The sequence below is a fragment of the Genypterus blacodes genome, unplaced genomic scaffold (assembly GCF_046128005.1).
Source record: "Genypterus blacodes isolate CSIRO-AG114 ecotype Tasmania unplaced genomic scaffold, CSIRO-AGI_Gbla_v1 ptg000015l_1, whole genome shotgun sequence".
In the NCBI taxonomy this organism is placed as follows: Eukaryota; Metazoa; Chordata; class Actinopteri; order Ophidiiformes; family Ophidiidae; genus Genypterus; species Genypterus blacodes.
This window is the reverse complement of record NW_027466829.1, coordinates 4890001-4906206: the sequence shown is the minus strand read 5'-3', so window position 1 is coordinate 4906206 and position 16206 is coordinate 4890001. Positions and strand designations below refer to the sequence as shown.

Genomic DNA, 16206 nt, shown 5'->3' with positions numbered 1-16206 from the left:
AATCTAACCTCTAATGTTTGCTAACTCCAGTTTAGCAGGCGGTTACGTAAGAGGGCCACGGGGGGACTGCAGCTGTGCGTCTGCTACGTCTGTCTGCTCCGAGGTCTCGTTGTGTGTCTCGCCGGGCAATTATTCTCCACACACACACACACAACACACACACACACACACTGGGGGGGGGGTCGAGCTTCGACCTCAGCTCCTCCTGCTACCTCAGCCGCCCTGGGCCTCGTGCTTAGGTGACCACACCTGAACTCCAGTGACCAGTTACAGAGCGACTTCCTGACCTCAGCATTACAGCTATAATCTGCGGTTGTTGTTGTTGCATTAAAAAGCCTCCTGCAGTGTGTGCTGCCACAGCTACACACACACACACACACACACACACTGCTGTGGAAGAGAGAAGAGTTGCTGCTTTCATGATCTCTCTCTTGTTGAATAAGGACTTTTTTTCCAATCAATTAGGTTGTTGTTATTTTGAGATCAATAAGTTCACAGGTTCTAAAATAAATGAGGAATCGTCTTCTTGCCCTTCCAAAGATGCGTGCTTATCAAAACAAACGGGCTGATGCAGTGCATTGCTGTTCTTGCTTGGGAAACATAAAGTTGCTGAAAAAGCCTTTCTTTCTCCTCACCAAAGCGCTTCAGCGAGCCGGCCGGCAGCAGCAGCAGCAGCAGCAGCAGCGGCAGCCAGTGAACATGCGTCCATGTTGGCACCGTCCCTCCGCCCGCTTCATCACGCCCGAGTGCCAGCAGCAGCGGTGGCAAAGATTTACGAGTTACACGAGTCGCAGCTAATGATGGCGGGTCAGTATTTGGGATCTAATCCTCAGAGGCAATCTGATCCACCACAACAACTTTCTACATGAGGACCAGCAGGACACACAACACTCTTTATGTATCCAATACAAACCACATCCTCTCTCGCACTCTGTCTCACTCACTCACTCTCTCTCTCTCATCTCACTCACTCACTCACTCACTCTCTCTCTCTCTCTCTCACCTCACTCACTCACTCATACTCTCTCTCTCATCTCACTCACTCTCTCCATCTCCCTCACTCATACTCCATCTCACTTACTCACTCATACTCTCTCTCTCACTCCGTCTCACTCACTCTCTCTCTCTCTCTATCTCTCTGCCTTCTTGACACACACACACACACAGATCCATTTCTCTGCCTGTTCCTTTGGCACAATCGTCACTGGGATATAAAAGAACATAAGGCTCTGGGAATTTTTCTCGAGAAGACCCGTTGCAATTCCTCCGCCATGCTAGTTAAATTACAGAAGAGGTCACAGCGGGGGGACGGCGGAGCGCAGCTAGCAATCAACTGCGGCGAATTCTCCCGGTGTGTTTGTCAACATTGCTGCCTGGCGTAATTGGCATAATTGTCAGGTTAGCGCTCAGAAACAAACCGGGCATCCTCTTGGCGAGCCCAGGCCGTGTCATTAAAGGGACACGATTCTGGAGGCGCTCCCAGGGACACGGAACACGCCAGCATGTTGGAGCGACAGCCCGCCTGATAAAATGGCTGCCTCTTATCTCCACTATGCATATGAAAGGCTTATGCCGTCTCCATGACAGATTCTACGCCTCATCACCGCGGGATTTGCCCAGATACACCAGAACAGAAGCAGGGAGGAAAACAATGTATCACATGTACAGCCTCATCTTAACACTGTCAACTGCTGTACTGATGTTTCAGTGTGTGTGTGTGTGTATGCGCCAGAGTCCATGTACACACACACACATTCCTGTACTGCGCTCAGAAAAATACAGCGTGAGCCTGAACACACCATCCACAACACTGATGCACTGCCAGTTTGCTGTGCAGAACTAAACATTGTTGCTGTGCTGCTCGGTGACAGCATGTGTGTGTGTGTGTGTGTGTGTGTGTGAGTGTGTGTGTGTGTCTGGCACAAGCTTCAATTATCTTGATAATTTGTGTTGAATAGTTGATATAATAATGATATAGTATCTATAATTACCATGCTGAGGTGGAGTGAGCGCAGATATAATCGTGTGTATCATCACCGCTGGGTAGCAGCATTATTAATCTGACAGCACTTATAAAGCGCTTTGTTTGTTTGCTCTGATCGCTCTTTTGCTACCAAAATAAACAACTTGGCTCCTTTTGAGTTACAGCTGTATAATTTCCTGGAACAGCAAAAGCATTTATCTATAAATTTATTTTCAATTTGAGGTAAGCCGCAGTCATGAAAGCTAAATCACTAGCAGGGAAGAAGATTATTCTAATTACTAAGCAGCTGTGGCAGATGCTGCACGAGCGCAGGATGTGTCAGAACACAGAGCAACCAGTAATCACTTTCACTGAATCAATTGAGCACACATTTACATCTCGCACCAAATGTTAAACACTAAATTGTCTCTTTCGTTTGTGTGGTAACGCTTCCAAAGTGAAGAAGAGGGAGAGAGAGAGGGAGAGAGAGATCGCCGGGCCTTGACTTTCGAAATAGGAATTTTAAGGCGAATTTGTGGAGAGAGCTTCCGGGCCGGAGTGTTTTTATTTGTGAGCTCAGACGCCTGGCGAGTCGTTCAATTTCAAACTCTTTGGAGGAATCAGAAGGAAGCGTTGATCAGCTGACAGCGTGTGGAGCCGAGTGATATTTGACTAATGTGGGTCACCTAAAGGAAAGGAAGAGAGTTTTAAGTCCAAAGGTAAAGTGTATTCCACTCCACAGAGAGGAAGAGGAGGAGGAGGATTTCTTCATATAAAAGTCTGTCATTTCCATCCAGGCGATATCTGCAGCCGAGCGTAATGCCAGCGCGGGGCGAGGGCTCGGCTCGGGTCCCGGGGGTTTTCTCTGCCATTTGCACTGCACAGCGCCGCAATCCCCCTGACAGGCCTGTTTACGGCCGCGCCGCTATCAGAGGGGCTGAGCGGGCGCAGGGACGAGCCTTCATTAGAGATTAAAGTGACCGTCACCGAGTCCAAATCATTACTGCTCCCCACAGCCGGGGCGAGGGGGGGGCGGGGGGCGAGGGAGGGGGCGGCGAGGTTGCTGAATGGGCTTAAAGCTCATGCAGCAGCAGCCACCAAGTCCCTATCAGGCCGGATCCTCTGCTTAACACACACACGCCACGTTTTAAATTTCAATATACATTCATGAATGACATTTGAAGATATTTTTTAAATTGGCTTCAGTCAATCCCCTTCACTTTGCAAAACACACACACACACACACACACACAACCTGTCATGTTTGCTCTGCCGGTGCAGAAACACACAGCTGCAATTTGGCAATCGTGTCCCGTGTTGTGATCTTCCTCCTCCTCCTCCTCCTCCTCCCAGCAGCAAACTCTTGAAATAGGAGCGATATTTTTACGACTTTAGCTGTGATTTATAAACGCCAAACGAACGCGAGGCTCGATTTGTTTCTGACTTTACGAGCAGCGCAGCCGGAGCCGAGCATATCCTGATCCGCAGCAGATTGATGTTATTGCTTATAGGAACGAGTTGGAAATTAGCGGCGTGTAATTCATCAAATTGATTGATTAAGCTGCACCTGCTCGCGTGTTCGGAGTGATCGCAGTTCAAAATGGCGACGTGTGTGGCATCATCATCATCATCGTTGTCGCAATTTGATGTGTTTAGACTGAAAGCGTGCAGGCCCTGGTTGGGATCCCTATGTGTGTGTGTGTGTGTGTGTGTGTGTGTGTGAGGAGTTGCCTGCCCCGTATGTGGCGGCGCTCCTTTACCTCTCATCTGAAAGCTTGTAAATTCAGAGAAATGGAAATGCAGGTGGGTCGATTGTTTTTCTTTCCACAGGCGTAAATCACTCACGACTTTAGAATATCTGCCGATTCTCTCTCACGCTTACAGTGTCGCTAACAAAGAGCCATGTGACGCAGAACAACACTGCCCGGAAATAATGGCAGACGGAGGTTAAACAAAGCAACAAAGCCTTTTACCCCCCTGCCCCCCCCTCCCCGCCCCCCTCCCCTATCAAAATTCCCGCTGTAACTCCAGAACAAAGCAGCTATTCTCAGAGGAACATGAAAGACAGACACCTGTCAATCTCAGCCCCCGTGACTCCATATTTCCTGTGTCAGAGGCTGCAGGATGGAGAAATGTGCAATATTCTGATAATATTTCATGCAAACTAATGCGAGTCAGAACACTTCCCTGCTGGCCAGAAGGAGGGGAAATGAGAACAGGTAATTATCGGATTGCCTCAAGGCAAGAAATGATATAGATTGCAGAGAACGGGGATATTTAGCCCTGCTAATGAAGGCCCATGTTTTGGGAGCACCGGGAAAGTGTGTGTGTGTGTGTGTGTGTGTGTGTGTGTGTGTGTGTGTGTGTGTGTGTGTGTCTGTGTGTGGGGAGCTGGGCTGTGGCTCAGCAGGAGGTGGAACCTGATAAGAGCGTCTAACATAAAGGCCACATCCAGGCTTCCAGGTCTGGCTTCCCTGTCTGAGGTCCCACACGCTCGCCGCCATCGCCGCCACCCGGCCAAGTGAGCCCAACGCTAGATTTCCCTAAACATCAACATTAAACACGTTCATCTCCATCTAAGCTGATCCATTTACAGATCCGCAGATGGAATAATAACACACCTGATGTGGTTGACTTTGTTTAAACAAACAAAAGGAGTCAGAGTGGAGTCAGAGTCGAGCTCACCGGCGTCTGAGCGATCTGACTGAGGGATTATCGCCCACTCGGCTCAGTCCGTTTAACCCCAAATGACGGGTTTATGTTCGCCCATCTTAACACTTAAATAAAAAAGAGATTGCTTATTTTGTATATGCAGCACTTCCCCCCCGGACGGATATGAAATTTTAAACATGGCATTAGGATTCACAGGCATTTCCCTCGCCAGACCTGCTCGCAGACATCAGAATTGCTAATTTGCTGGTTTGCCCAGGAAGGGCTGGTTGGCGGCCGGGGGGGAGGAGGAGGAAGGGGGAGCAAGGAGGGAGGGAGAGAGGGAGGGAGGGAGGGGGGGTTTGAATGGAAACAGGACTCTGATTTGTCCAGATAACCTTGAACCCCCGAACGCTCAACTTCCTGTGGTTCGCCCGGAGCTCAATCAGTCTCTTTATCGCGCCGATCAGAGCGGCTCGTTCTTACCTGAGTCCTGTGAGAGCGTGTCATCATTTCCTGGCTTCTCTCTCTCTCTTTCCCACTCTCTCTCTTTCCCTCTCTCTCTCTTTCCTTCTCTCGCTCTCTCTCTCCCTCCCTCTCTCGCCCATTAACTCGCAATGAGACGTCAACAGATGAAATACAGCGTATGTAGCAAAATAACAGCGTCTAGACTACAAAGCGCCAATTCTCCTTCGTCTCAAGCGTTAAGCCGAAGCGGCGGACAGACAAAGTCCAGCCTCTGTGTTGTGGTTGTGAATAATTATCGGGCGATGATGAGAGTCCACTGGAGGCGCAGACATCATACAGTAGAAGAAGAAAGGTCCTGACAGGGTTATGAGTCAGCAGACATGTGAAAGTCAAATTAAGCCAGACGAAGCAGTTTGGAGCTGACGGTGATGTGAGCGGACTCGCTGACTCGCTGGCCGGAGGAGACACGGCGGCGGTGGTGGCGGCGGGTGCAGGTGTGTGTACGCCGAAGGAAGGTTAAGCAGTAAAACAAACGCACGTACAGTATGTATAGGATGTGTGTTGGGTTAGTGTGACGAGTGGCGGCAGCGGCCTCGTGCCATTAGCAGAATTAAAGCAGAGATCTATCACTGCTGGCGGGGGAGGAGGGGGAGAGAGGAGGGGGGTGGAGCTCTCAGTGTTTGCTGTCACGGCCTCAGCTGTGCGCACACACACTCTCCTCGTGCACTGCCATCTTTCACTCAGCCAGGCACTTCGCCTCTTCGCCCGCTGCGTCCCGACGCCGCCAAATCATCCATTCAACCCGCCCACGCCACAACCGCGCATCTGACCCGCTTAGACGTTTACCGCCGTGAAAACGCGCCGCACGCCGGAGAATAAACACTCTTTGGTCAGCTACGCAACTCATCACACACACACACAGGAGAGTGGGCAGGCACACACACACACACACACACACACACACACACACACACACACACACATAATGAAGTGCTATCATTTAAAATCAGCTTTGCTAATTTCTCTGCTAACACCTCGTGGTGGCGGCTGGGCGAGACGCGATGGAGGGTGGTAATTGCATCCCTGCAGAGAAGCCGGCAGCCGGGGGATCGTGTGGAATTACTGCACTGTACTGCTGGATTCAGCCATCAAAGCTTTAACACACACACACACACACACACACACGGGCAGGAAACACAGGTTCAAGTTGTGGGTGCGAACACACAAACAGTGCCTAGCTAACGTCATCTGACGTCTGAATAAGGCAACCCGGTGACCGGAGTTGCGTCTCCTCCTGCACAGCGGTTGCCCCCTCCGGCGTCTCGGCCCTCCGGCAGGTTTAAACGCTAACCTGCAGACGCCGCCTTTGTCTTTGAAGTGGAGCGACGGCTGCGGCGGAACAGATGGAGATGTTGGATGCTTTCAGGAATTATTAATGGCACGCTATGATCCCAGATGACCTTCAGCAAATAGTCTCAGCCCAGCATCGTACACAGGCAGGCCCCGACGCATCCAGATTGTATTTAGACACACGCACACACACACACCTGGGCCAACAGTGGATACGGCGAGCGGCCATGACGGTACGTGAAGCTCTAATCCTGGCTTCCCTTTCACTCTCAGAGGTGTTTCCAATCACATTAAACACAAAGCTACGTTTCAGGAATAGATGGGAGATTTACACGTCACACGCACTAATTCCGCAAAAGCCCGATTTTGTTTCTCTCATAATAGCGACCGTACGGAGGCATTAATCTGCCTCTTTCCCTCCGTGGCGTTATAAATAAACCTCTCGTCATTGGCGGCTCTGTGCGTTTGGCTGCGGGGGAACGATTGTGACATCAAATCTATTTGACGCCGACACATAAGTAAGAGAACGTCGCCTATGGATAACATTCAATTTACAATACAAACTCGACGATGCATCGCTTGCCTCCTAGCGCCTGAACACAACACAACACTACACAACAGAACACAACACAACACAACCTACACAACGCAACACGCTTTACGTTTCCCCCCCCTTGTGCGGCGGCGGAGAAAACCTGGCAGGAAGCTGTTTTTAGGGTGGAATAACATCTAAAAAAATAAATGCGAGTTAAAAAAAAAAGAGTATTAAAATTCTATAGCAAGCATGCAGCTGGTGTGCAGGTGGTTTGCTCATACTGGTCTCACTGGGCCGTCTGGTATTAAGAGAGGAGCTGTGCAGTAACTCAGGTGTGGCGCGTCGAGCGTCTGCACAGCCTCCATGATGAATTACAACATAATGGCCAGGAAACGAGCTGATAGGAGATTTCAACTCGGAGACTCTCGGACCAACTCTACACGTATACAAGCTTTCACTCAATTAGCTCCTTTAAAAAGCAACACAATGCTGCTAATCACTCAATCAGCCTTCATTTATGAGGCAATCAGATTGAAACGTGGTATAATTGCAAAGGCTTCAATGAAATTAGAGGAGAAAGTAGAGGTGGGGTGACGCGTCGACGTAAACCGACTAGCCGACTAAGTAAATACTCTGCAAAATCTTTGTTACATTTCTTTGTTTTCAAAAGAGGATGATTGAAGAAAATATTGAAATATTAATGACATAAATTAGATATATTTTGGGGGGGGAAATAATTGCTATATTGCGCAATAAATATAATCTATAGATTAATCGACTAATCGAAAAAATAATCTGTAGATTAATCGTTAAAAATATAATCCTTAGGTGCAGCCCTGGGAGAAACTGTTAGATTCTGATATTTGTTTGTGAAAGTACAGATGCCTATATGACTGGAAAGGTGTCAGTATGCTGCACGATGAGGAAGAGTCTGGAGGCCATGTTGGAGGAGGAGTCAGCAGCAGAGAGAAGAAGAAGATGGTGTTCAAATGTGTGAGTCGATCTCTTGTGTTTTCTTACTTAATCATACTATACTACAGTATATTATTCATCAATTCCCTTTAGATCATAATCAGTATAGATCGATGTTGGCGTTCTGTAGGTAACAGACCTTGATTATGTGTTTGTAAATCCATTTTCTTACCCGTTTCCTCGCCTCGTACCCTGATTAGATTACAGGTAATGTAGATTCTGTAGGTGACAGAATCCTTCTTTATTACAAATGACCGATGGAGGAGGGATGGGGGGCGGGGGGGGGGGGGGGGGGGGCACATCTGAGGAAGAGGAGGATTCAAGATGGAGTCACGCTACAAACTACCAGAGCTGCCAGGGAACGTTTGAAGATCTTCATTTGTGAGCGAACGTCTAAGCGAGAGTGTCAGACCCCAGAATCTTTGGCCTCTCAACGTCTCATCCAGTCGTACGTCTACGATGTGCGTTCCTCTATCAGCGCTCAGAGGAAAGATTGGTGAAATGAGTGGAATTTGAAGCCGACGCGTTACAGATATAATAAACCGGGCTGTGTTAGACTTGAGAGCTGCATGCAGAGCGACGCGGCGGGGAGGAGACGTGTCCATAACTGTGAGAGGACGACCAGGAGCTGCAGAAGCTAATGGACTATAACAAGATGTCACAGAACCATATTCATCCAGTCACACTCAGGAGCTTTGTGTAAACATGTTTACACAAATCAAGCAGCAAGTTTCTATCAGCTGATTCTAATGACATGGAATTGTTATTGAGCCTAAAAACCCTGATTTGGCAAAGATGCTGATTTACTCTTATTTACTACACTCAGGCACAAAGTTTGTCTGTATTCAACTTTAATGACCAACAGCTATCTGGTAGTTTGGTGCTGTTAACCCTCTGATGTCATTCACCTTCCCATGAGCAACTCTTTTCACACAACACACTCCTATTTCTACATTAATATTGAATTATTCAGCTTTTCACAGGCGTGGAAATTTGCCACATAACCCTGATCGCTACTCTGACTATAAACAATGAACCGCAGTGCTGAAACACGGCGCGTAAACACGATTGATTCCTACAAACGGGTGTGATCCGGGCGAAACAGTCGCCCACCTACAAGTGTGAGGGGAAGTGGCGACTGGTTGATGACATCCTGGAGTGTTTGCATATTGTACGCTGTAGGTTTGGCAGCCTGGGGTTTGGAGTGAGTAAACGCTCCGGCGGTGCTGTGATACTGTACAGCCAGACACCGCTGCCTTCAAAGACTCACATCTGAGGGAGGAATTGATCAGACGCCTTTTTCTCACACTCCATAAGAGCAGAGAGGAATAAATTATTTGAACTTGTCTATCTGCTGGCACACTCCAGCCTGTGATTAATTACCTTAGGACTCGCTAATGAGAATGTGTAAATGAATACAATGGTTGGGTGTGTTTACTCCGAGCTACGCCGGAGCCCGGGAAAAAAAACAAAATCCCCTAATGTATAAATTATAATAAATCCACATCAAGAGAAAAAGGGGAGAGGGGAAAAAAAGTGCATGCTGAGATCAAAGAGGAAGGCCTGATATATAATCACGTGTCAAAAGATCAAAACACAACTTCCTCGCACACAAGAAATGGTGCGGCGTGTCGAATGTACAGCGCGGCCTTGTAATCCGATCATTATCAGGTCTGCTTCGTCCATTAAGATCACTGTAACTCTGATTAAACTGCACGCAAACACAACGCCACTAGTTTGTAATCACAACACACCTAGATGATGTGAGTGTAAATGATCGTCGGAGTACAAACGACGTGAAGGAATCGACAAATGAATTCATTTCCTTCTTAAGAGCTGTGTGGAAGTGTTGGAATTGACTTGCGTTAAAAGGAATTGTATGATATTAATGAACTAAACATAACTTTCCTCTATGTGACGCTACATGAGTGTAATTCATACACCTACACAACATCTAATCTATGCAACACAACAGCATCACACGCAGATTGTGGGCGGAGCTTAGACGCTGCGGTTACTCTCCTGACGAGCCCGTTTGGTCGTCCTTTATCACAGCCGCGAGTCACCCGAAAACATTCCATTTAGAGGCGGAAGCGCGGCGCAGACGGCGGCTATTTGTTTCCCGGGGAACGATGGGAGTCACATCTGGCGATCCATTAGCTTTACTGTTGACTGACTGTTGGGCGGTGGATACAGGCTGTGTCACATCAGCTCCAAATGATTCTTCACATATGCAGCAACACAACAGCTCTCTTCCTCATATCATCACACCACTGAGTGTGTGTGTGTGTGTGTGTGTGTGTGTGTGTGTATGAACGTCTGTGTGTGAACAAATATTCCTAATATCTTTGTCTTAGCAGTGCAGATTGTTGTGGATTGACTGTTCTTCTATTGTTCAGCTGCAGGTGTGTCATACATGTGACAGTAGGAGCTTTAGCGTGGAGCTCTGTGGCTTTGACGCTAATTGTAAATGTAACGTTTGGTCTCTTAGACTCTTCTTCTGCGGCCAAAAACCACAAATTAGAGGCGTTTACAGCCGGCATCAGTGTGTCAGGAAGAGGCTCATCTTCGTACCCCCCCGTCCCCCCCCCGCTCCTTCTTCAACTCTTTGACAAAAACAAAAGTGGGAGATGACAGCTGCTGATTTGTAAGTGAGCGACAGATCCCTGCGAGCAAAGAAGCAGCAACGCAGAGCTTCTGTGGCTCCAGATCTCTATTTGTTTCTCTGACAGAAATCCACTGAAAAGCACATAAATCCTTAAAAGTTTACATGAGCACACATTTTCTCTCTCTCTGTGTGTGCGTGTGTGTGTGTGTGTGTGTGTGTGTGTGTGTGTGTAACAGAGAAGCCATTTCTTTCAATTTAACTGATGTCTTTGTCCCTTGTGTGTGAGTTTGTGAGCTGTGAAAATGAGCAAAGAAAGAGTTTTTTTTCTTTTACAAGCAGGATGAATTTTCTTCCTTTTTTTGCCCAAATGAGGCTCCTGTAAGAGGGTGATCATAAGCACATCCTCAGACTTTGAGCGAGGGTCTTTGCTGACGGTGCTGTTGCCGAGGCTGGACCAGGCTGAGCTGAGCAGCCAGGTTGACAAGGACCTGCGCTCAGCACTAGGAAAGCTCTCATCCAGAAACAAAAGCCCAGGGGAACAAAGACAACAATATGCCAAAAAATCCCACTCCAAAACAACAAAACAAGCCCCGAAAAAAGCCTCGAAAAGAGTCAGCGGTGGGTGATTGCCAGCTGCACTCCAGATTACCAGGCTCTCTGAGAGTCTTTTAGCAGTCGCTCAGAGCTGTAGCATCATCTCCAGCTCCTTAATCAGTTCGGCTGGGGAGGGATGGAGTTTGACATGCAAACGGCTCGGCGCAATGGGGAATAAACTCATAATCAGCAATCAGATATTCCACATTGCTGGAGGGGGCAGGGAGCTCATCTCAGATAGGTCAAGGATCTCTCCACAGCCAGTTAACCCCTTGGCTCCTGCTGGGAAACATCCACAAATTCACACTGTTCCGTGTTCCTGGCTCCCTGGATGAGGAGGAGTGTGTGAGGTGTGAGAACGCCGCCGCAGCTCGCTCGCTCGCTCGCTCAGGGTTGTGATGTTTTGTTTTGCATCTTCGTATCAACTTTGTGAATCTACTTTTCATGCTCAGCAGCAACTTGCTACAGGAGTTCATAAAGGGGGAAGTGTCTCATTAAAGCGCTGCGTCCCTGAGTAAAGCCGTGCACTGCGCCTTTAAACAAAGTTCATTGCCTTGCATATTCTCCCTCCTTTCATCTCTGTAATTAGCACTGAAGCAGCATTTCTTTTATTTCAAATGAATGCATGTGCATAAAAAATCAATCTTTAACCAGAGCCGTTCTGGCAAGGCTGTTTTTCTTTGTTATTTATGATGATAACAAAATTCCTTTCATGCATCTTATTTGGGATAAGGAACATCTAATGCTGGCAACCTTGAGAGTTACTTCTCCTCACTGAGGCTGCTCCTGCTCGCCGTTCCTCTGGGAGACTCCGACTCGCTTTGATACATTTCGCTGCTTTGTTGGGGGGGGAAAAAATATATAAGTCTAGCGCGTCGGCCCGGGCAACAGAATTAGGAGAGAGATTCTACCTTGCGTTTCCATCCGTCCGCCCTTGAACAGCGCCCCCTAGCGCCCGGGAGGATGGGCGCTGTTGTTTGTGGGCCCCGCTCAGACGCCACATCAGATGAGTGTAAATGATGCATCGCACAAGACGAGCCCCTAATGGCCTCTGCTGGGACGTGTAATCAAACGCCTCGCACACTTCTCTCCCTTTTGTAATCAAGCGGCGGAGCACATGTTGTGACGACCTTTGTTAGCGCCGACTGTTCCCCCGTCTCATCAAAATTCCATCCACCTCTCTCATTTTTCATCCTTTGTTCCCCTACATGCCACAGTCATTCTTGGGCGAGCAGTAGGGGAGCCTGACTGAACAGTGGTGACCCCCGCTGACCCTTCCCCTCTCTCTGACTCCACGGCAACAGTTCTGTTTCTCACCTTTAGCACAACAGGATAAGAAAAGCTTTGTGTACTCATCCTAAATTAGAACGTATATTAAAGTTTATCCACACAGGAGTCCTGAGTAAGCAATACTAGAGACAGCTCTTATCAGCCGCTGTCACTGAGACCTGCTTTAATGTCACCCGAGGTCACATTAACACCAGGAAAGCTCCCTGCTCTCATCTCACCTCTGCCGGAGTGATATAGGAGGAGGATAAAGGTGATAAACCTCACAAACAATCCTCTTCTTCTCCTCCGCCCCCGCCGCCGGCCCGTTCGCCCGGCCCGATCTGATTACAGCCGAAAAAGGAGAGCGGCTCCGTGTTTCAACGGAAAAGCAGGTCAGCCGGAGAGATAGGAAGAGAAGCGGCCGGGGCCTGATGGAGACCGAGGAGAGGCCGTCTGACCTGCTGGGGTTTCGTCTGCAACTGTAGCTGCAGCAACAGGGCTTCACTTACTCTGCTATCAGAACACAAAGGAAGGGAGAAAAGCATGAAAGCGGCAGGACTGATGTGGCGTCTCCGGGGACGGACGCATTAGCGTTTGTTTGCAGTTCCTCCGCACCTTCTACCCTCACACACACACAGGAGAGCGAGCTGCCCCGCTGCCATCACCTAACTGCTTATGTGTTTTTCTGTCCTCAAGTGTTTGAGTCAGACAAAACCTAAAATCAATAACGCTTTTTCTCCCCCATTTCCTCTTTGATGCAACTTCAAAAAGCCAATGGACAGCCCTCCAGAGGCCCAGGGAGGGAGAGAGAGGAGAGAGAGGGAGAAGAAGAGGAAGAAGATGAGAGCCAGCGGTACGAAACAAGCGTAGAATTAAAGCACAACGGGAGAAGCGAAACCTCTTCAATCACTTAAAAACATTGTTAACTTCTAAGCCCCAGCTGGCAAACGTATGAGGGCAGAGCAGGACAGCTGGGGACAAATAAATATCCTCATTTATCCTCATTATTACTCCGGGCTTGTTATTGATACGGCGTGTACAGTAACCCTGGATCCATAACAGCTCCGTCTCTCCTCTGCGTGCACCTTCTACTGTAAAGACGCTTCTATACCTCCACGGGCTGCGGTGTGTGTGTGTGTGTGTGTGTGTGTGATGAAGGCGCGCTGGCAGAGAGAGAGAGAGAGAATTCTACCAGCGGCTAAATGCTGTGTGACAGGAAGACACTTCAAAGGATCTATAAGAGACTCCTGAAATACTGAGGGGGAAGGAAAGCAGGAAATTACCTTTAAGTTAGGAGGTGTTTAACTAAGCCCGGGCAGCGTCTGGTCCCTGACTACAGAGCCAAACTCAGGGAGGAACCTCAACTGAACTCCAGAAAGTGGAGGTTTTGGGAATCTGGTTTTCGGCTCTCTGGAACGACGCAGTGCTGGAACAGAGACTTTAAGTGACAGAAGAGCCGGGACACGTTTATGTATTAATTAAGATATTTTACGGGAGGATACATGAGGGGTTGATGAGAGATTCCATGTTGGTATTTTGATTTATTTTGATTTCATTTTTCTGATAGAGTTTGTTTGTTTTGTGTTGCTGCCGACCTTTAATAATGAATTATAATCATTGGAGTCCTTTTCATTTCATCTAGGTGCTGGATTCAGATGTTTTTGCTCCTCCTCTCCTCTCCTCTCCTCGCCTCCTCTCCTCTCCTCTCCTCTCCTCTCCTTCCAACTTCCATGGCACTAAATCAAAAATCCATGCTCTCAATGGGCAGTCAATATCTCATTAAACAGTCCCTCCACACGCGGCCGGGCGGCCAGGATGTGCGTCTCGGTGTGCACGGCTCAGATTGGCACACCTCGCCCCCGCACTAATAACCTGTGGGGACGCCTGGAAGAGACAGGAGGGAGGGCACACACACACACACACACACACACACAGACACAGACACAGACACACACACACACACACACACACACACACACACACACACACACACACACACACACACACACACACACACACACACACACACACACACACACACACACACACACACACACACTATAAGTCTGTGTGAGGAGCTGCTGTTTGTCTTTCCTCCTCTCTCATGATGTGATCTGTTCCATTTGGCTTAGAAATGGAATGAAATGGAATCCGTCCTCGTCCCCAAAAAAATATTTATCGACAGTAAAGTGAAATTATTATAATTGTTACAGGAACTTAATCTCTACTTCAAATTAAAAAGGATTTGAGGAACTTTCCCTGCTCTTCTTTTAAACAGGCGCAGGTGACTTGTGCTAAATTTGTCTTCACCTTAATCTGTGGTGATTTCTTTCCTCGTGTCCTCAGCCTCTAACTGGATAATAGCCAATCCTGTTAACCTCTGCTTTAATGTGCCGGGGCCCTGCAGCGCTTCAACCGCCGCCGCCACCGCCGCCGCCGACACAAAGAGACAAAAGAGACGCCAACCTACCACAAATATTTACAGCCTCGTTAACGCGGCCGTCTTTACCTCCTCTTTGCCCGCGGAGCCTCGTCACAGTCCCAGTCCCACTTTATAAGACAGAAATGGAACTCTACCTCTGACACACTCCTTGTCTGAACCAAGGATTCATTATAACACACTTTGGAAGAGAAGCACTTTTTTTTTTTTTACCTATTCTGTCGATCCACACATCAAACAAACTTCCTTTAATTATGTAATTACAATTTTCATCTTAATTGTGCTGAGTAGGCTCGCTAATTTGCATGGGGTAATGAGAGGGATGTTTCCATTACAGGTAATTAGGTACTTGAGAGGCAATGGCGTGGTAGAGAGGCAGAACAGAGAGGAAGAGGAGGGCAGGGAGGAGGGGGGAGGAAGAGAGACGAGGCTGCAGAGCGTGTGTGTGTCTGTGTGTGATAATATGACGATGTCGCCGTGTGGTGCGGTCCATCTAAATGTCCGGTTAGAGAAGGAAACTAACACGTGTTCAATTTTTAATTTCAATCGATCCTGTAGCCACGACAGCAACAACAACAACAACAACAACAGATGAAGAGCGAGCCGGCACGTCGGCTCCAGAACCTCCCACCCTAACGAGCCACACACACACACACACACACACAGAGCCATTACTACTAATACACATCAACGTGACACGTCTATTTACTCCTCATGTTAGGCTTCATTTAAATAAACCAGCAAGAGCTAATGCAGCATATACATATATACATACATGCACAGCCTGTTATTAAAATGAGAGATGAGAATAAGATAGATAAGAACCCCACACACACACACACACACACACACACTTTCATATTACTTCATATTTCCGCCCAACTATGAATTACACCTAAAGGACATTAGGTGAGAGGCCATTTTTTAATATATACATCTCATACAACTGCACTCTACTTCACTTTCACACACTTACTCACACACACACACACACACTTTTCTCAGTCTCACACAGAGGCTGAATACATCACTAACAAATACATCATCACATAAATCAAGAAGTTGCATAGATAAATAGTAATATTCACACACATATATATTTATATTAATTTCAGGTCATATGGGTTGGAAACATGCGGCGCAAGCAAAAGCTACAAGGATGAAAATAAGAATATAAGAATATGAGAGTAAGAGTGTAAGAGTGTGTGATCTGAAGCTGAGTGCAGATATCTGCTGTGATCACGTCAGCACATATGTTCACACGGCTTCATCTGTGTGTGTGTGCAAGCATGAGATAAGTGTGTGTGTTTGACTGCACTTTCAGTATCTGTCTGCACGTGTGTGTGTGTGTGTGTGTG

The 16206-nt window shown here is 47.8% G+C and overlaps 1 protein-coding gene across 5 annotated transcripts in view; it reads right to left on the bottom strand.

Moving 5' to 3' along the window:
- Positions 1-16206, bottom strand: part of roraa (RAR-related orphan receptor A, paralog a) — a 156495-nt gene that overhangs the window by 22809 nt on the left and 117480 nt on the right. The gene's annotated exons all lie outside the window — the stretch shown is intronic.